This window comes from Cupressus sempervirens, chromosome 11 (assembly GCF_028749045.1).
Source record: "Cupressus sempervirens isolate cs-2001-9-10 chromosome 11, ASM2874904v1, whole genome shotgun sequence".
Classification (NCBI taxonomy): domain Eukaryota; kingdom Viridiplantae; phylum Streptophyta; class Pinopsida; order Cupressales; family Cupressaceae; genus Cupressus; species Cupressus sempervirens.
The window spans coordinates 195,723,020-195,728,648 of NC_143128.1; positions in this window are offsets into that span (position 1 = coordinate 195,723,020).

The following is a 5,629-nucleotide window of genomic DNA, read 5'->3' on the forward strand; positions in this document are numbered from 1 at the left end:
CTATGAATAAGCCAGAAGAATACAAATTATTTGTATACTTTTATGAAGGTATGCCTGCTAAAGAAGATGCTACAAATCAAGTTACAAATCAACAACAAGTTACAGTGACTACCGTGTCACACCCCATGAATGCCAAGTTGCATTTATGAACTGAGCTACATTTAGATGCTAAGTTATAGAGTGAAGTGGATGCATATTCTAATTCTAAGATTAGCATACATGAAGGAGATGTTGAGACACCCGATAGAGACACACATAGCGATTTTGAAATTGAAAGACAAAATGAAGAAACAAGAGTTGAACCAAGATTGTCTAAGTATGTCAAAAGGCATCATCTTGCTATTCAAATCATTGGAGATAAAGATACAAGAAGAATGAAAAGAAATAGATTGAGAAGTGAAACATCTTTGTTGAGCATGAAAAAACCCAAAATAGTAAAAGATGCACTAGAAGATGTTGACTGGTACAAAGCCATGGAAGAGGAAATTGAACAAATAGAGAAGAATAAAACATGGAGTCTAGTTCCTAGACTAGAAGACAAGAATGTGATTGGCACCAAGTGGGTATTCAAAAACAAGTTAGATGAGAATGGTGAAGTCACAAGATATAAAGCAAGATTAGTTTGCAAGGGATATGCACAAGAAGAAGGAATTGACTATGGGGAGACATTTACCCCTATTGCTAGATTGGAAGGAGTGAGAACTCTACTTGCGTATGCTACATACAAAGGTTTCAAAGTTTATCAGATGGATGTTTATGCACATTTATGAATGGCATATTAGAGAAAGAAGTTTACCTAGAACAACTAGAAAGTTTTGTTGATGATAGAAATAAGAACATGGTATTTAGACTACATAAAGCTCTATATGGTTTGAAACAAGCACCAAGAGCATGGTATGAGAGACTTCATAACTATCTTGTGATGATTGGATTCGAAAGGACTAATGATTAAAAAAATCTATACATAAAGATAGAGAAAGGCGAAGGTATTATGTTATCTAAAATATTTGTTGATAATATCATATTTGGAGGTCAAGATGCTTTATGTAAGGATTTTGCAAATAAGATGAAGCAAGAATTTGAAATGTCTATGTTTAGAGAGATCATTTTTTTTGTGGTTTTGCAAGTATATCAAATGAAATATGGTATATACATCACTTAGTCAAAGTATGTCAAGGAAATATTGAAAAATTTTAGATTAGAAAATTCCAAACAAACTTATCAAAGAATGATGACTCTGCTGAGGTGAATCAAACCATGTATAGGTCTATGATTGGAAAATTGCAATATGCAGTACGTAGCATACCTGATATTGCATTATCTGTAGGGATAGTTGCAAGATTATTTGCTAATCCCAGGGAAAATCATTTACTAGCTATGAAAAGAATAATGAGATATCTGAAAGGAACAAAAGAATTTGGTCTATAATACAAGAAGAATGAAAACTTTGAATTGAGAGACTACACTGATGCTGATTAGGCTAGAAACATTGATGATAGAAAGAGCACTAGTGGATGAGCATTTTTCTTAGGTGAGAGATTAGTTACATGGACTAGTAAGAAACAAAATTGTACTTCACAATCTACTGCTAAAGCTGAATATGTTGCTACTACTACATAAACATTGTATGAATCAAATAGCTACTTAAAGGAATGAAGGAAGAAATCACAAAATCTATGATACTTTAGTGTGATAATACAAGTGTTATCAATATATCAAAGAATCTAGTGATGCACACAAAGATAAATCACATTGCAATCAAGTATCATTACTTGAGAGAGTTAGTTCAAGATAAAGAGGTGAAGATGGAATATGTTAACACAAAGAAGAAAATTGCTGATATCTTCACAAAACCATTACCTATGGATGCTCATGAGTATCTAAGAGGTAAATTAGGGACAATACCCCTATCAAAGGCTATCTAAGTAAAAAGAGGAGTGACTTGCATCAAACAAGCCAATATTCGTATGTTACGCATTGATGCAGATGATCTTATTTTAGGAGCTGCCTAAAGTAATCAAAGAGCTATAACTACAAATCAATCACACGAAAGGTGACAAAGAGAGAAATTGAAGAAACTACAAAAGCGTATATCTACCTGTTGAAGATGAAAATATGATATTTCTTTGGCATTGTTGTCAAAGAGGGAGATATTTTGTTGATCAAGAGTCAGAACAGATAGGGAGATATTGATCAAGAGCCAAAAAAGATGGAGAGATTTACTATTCAAAAGGGAGATAGATCAATTCCATAATGTATAATCATAGAGGGAGATATTTTGCTGATCAAATTAGTATAAATATTGAGGGAGATATTCCCTATCAATAGTATCAAGACATTATTGTCAAAGAGATGAAGAGTATTACTGATCAACAATATCAAAAGAAAACACATGTATGATGAAAAAGATAGAGAAGAATGCAAGAAAGAGGTAGAAATCCCAATCTACCTAGAAAGAGAGAGATACAAGAAGGAACTCAAAGGGAGTCATAAGAAAGAGTTATGTAACCTAATCAAAAGATGAAATTTGCTAATAGAGGGATTACGTTTGATACAGGTTTTCTTCTTGGCATTGTCTTACTATTTTAACCTAGTTAGTTTGGTTGAACAAGATGTTCATAATTTGATTGACTTAGTTGATCAGTTTGGTTTTCCATCAATACCAAAGAGGGAGATTATTGAGATCTGATTGAAAGAGATCATTCAAAGAGGAAGATTGTTGAAGAAGACTATGTGTTTCAATCATTGTTTTGTCATTGATGTCAAACCTTCTATTTTCTAGTAATACAACTACTTATAAGATTCAAGTAGTATCACTTAGTTGATTAATGAAGAGGATTTGATCAATAAGATGTAACAAAAGCACCTAGAGGAAAGGTTGAGTTATGATTATGTAATGAAGTACAAGGGCCAATTAAGACAGTGATGAAATGATGTATTGATAATCTACTATGGTTACATATGCTGGCTACACTAAAAAAGTTTAGAAGAACAAGTTACATAATGTTTGTCTACCAAGATTGACTGAGTAGATGGTGCTGAGCAAGGTCAGTGCAAGCCAAGTAGAAATTTAATTGGAGTTGAGTAAAAGAAAAATTCTAGTGGATGCTAAGTAAAGCTTAGTTGATGCTGAGCATTAGAAAACTTGAGTTGATGTCGAGTGATTTCATAATAGATGTTGAGCAACACAATATGTGTTGAGCATCAGAAGGTTGATAATGTTGAGCTGCTACATTATTTTAAATATCAAAGATTCATTGAAACTGAGCCGATAAGTTTTTTTTCTTGAAATTTGTGAACTAGGTGGAAGATAAGGTTGACAAATTAGTTGCACAAAATTTGAGATAAACTTTTTTAAAGAAAATTCTAATGGATTCTAGGAGAAGTTTCTAAAAGAGATATGAGATATGGGGTAGATACATTGTATCCTACCTAAACCATCTGAACCCTAATTGGGTGATGGAAAATGAGCTCGAAAATATCCTAATTTCCTATTTATAGGAATGTTTGGTCATGAAGCAAAGTTTTCATGTTCGAGAACCTATGGAGAAGAAGCAGTTAAGGGTTTTTCTTCATCAAGTGATCCAAGAGAAGAGTCTAAAATGGCATGTTAAGCAAGAAGGCTTAAGGAGATGAATGCCTAAAGGGTGAACACGCTATTAAAGCTACAAAGTATGAAGGTCAAGTAGAATTGAGGACTAAATAGAGATTTGTAATCTACAAGAGAAGTTGTAAGTTGTATCAGATCAAAGCTCTACTATTACTGTCGAACAGTTGTATCAATCTAGTGTAAATCCTTTGGATTAAGGTTGACCTAACAATCATTTGTAAATCCTTTAACTGAATGGCATTCCAAGTGAATGGCCTAAAGTACTTTAACAAGGCTCACTTCGAGTAGGGTGATTGAAGTCCCTTAACGAGGTCACATTTAATAGTGTGTATTGTAAACTTTAATAGGGTTGGCCTTTCACAAGGCATCACTTCAAAATAGTGAAAAGGAGTAGCATGTTACTGGTTGTTTTTCCCAAATTAGGTTTCAACATAAATCATTGTTTCAAGTGTGTTGATGAATCTATTATTTTTCATGCTTTACATTTCTACAAGTTGATTTGACAGTAACCTACAAGTTTTAGTGATTGCATAATCTTAAGGATGCATGCATGGATATTTTATGGGTTCACTAAGCTATGAAAAGTTTTATTTACACATTTGGACCTTGGATAACTGATTCACCCCCCCTCTCAATTATTCTAAAGTATTCCAATAGTTGATGCATTCCATCATAGATAATACATGATATCTCCTTTATATCATAGTTGGAGATCAAAGCATTTTTTCAGACATAAGGCAACAAATACTGACCATACCACCATACAAATATAATGCTATGCACTTTGTTTGGATGGTGTTGGGATGAATGTGAAAATATTTTGTCAAAAAGTTTACTTGTGTTTTGATTATCACTTTCTTTTTTTGTGAGTATAACTGCCACTACCATCCTAAATATTGTAACTAGAAAATGAAGAAAGTTTGGTCAAATAGTCAATGTACCCAATCTATGATTTGGTCGATGCACAAGCACTTCATTGAACATTTAACATGCCTTGTCTATGGTTGTATCTACCACCATTATAAATTTTTCAGGTTAGAGGATGAGGAGAGGCTAGTCAAATAGATTATGTGCCTTAACAATAGTGATCAACACATGTGCCTTGACCATATTGATGTCCTCTGCTTGCAGGTTGGAAGACTTGGATGGATGGGAGCATTTTTATGGTTTCATTTGTTCATGGTCATCTATCATTGTTCTAAATGCCATGAGTTACATAGGAAGTTCACTATCAAGCTAGTGTGGGTATTTGATAGAGTGCAACTTATGGCCAATCGTATACACATGTGGTTCATGATTCACCTCAATTATATTCAATGAACATTTTGTCAAACAATTCTTACATATGATTATAATTGGATAGATTAAGAAACACTTCATCAAATGGCTCACATGCCTTGCCTACTATCAAATCATGGATTTGTGAGGACATCAACACTTTGCACCTACCAGTTCCATTTGCCAATGCATTTGATTATAGATATAATGCCAAGTAGTTCATTTTCCTTAACTATAGTTGAAGCCAAAATTTTCATGTTCTTTTCTCTGTCAAAATATTACATTCCTCTAGATAAGAATCATTGTATCTATTTGAGAATGGCACTTCCAAGATAGTTAGACATATGAGGTTTGGTTTTAGATGAAGTTAGGATTCAAACTCAAACCTCCTAACTTTAACCTTTGAAAAGGTTTTAGTATGTAGAGAGAGGTAGCACATAGTGAGAGATGATTTTATTACAAGGAGAGAGAAAAGTTTTAGTATGTAGAGAGAGGTAGTTTTGAATAGTTGGGAATTAACCTCTCTCTCTCTCTCTCTAGAATTAATTTAACTAACTCTCGTAGTTAAATATCTGGGTAACAATGGCAAAGGCTTAACTTGGTCATAGAGTTCAAAAGAAGTAAGCATTAAATATTCCTTCTAGGAGTCTCTCATCTTTCAATGGTATATAGATTTTAATGATTTCGTGGAAACTATAATAAGCAACCATGTAAATATAGTAGTGCACTCAAATCTATGAA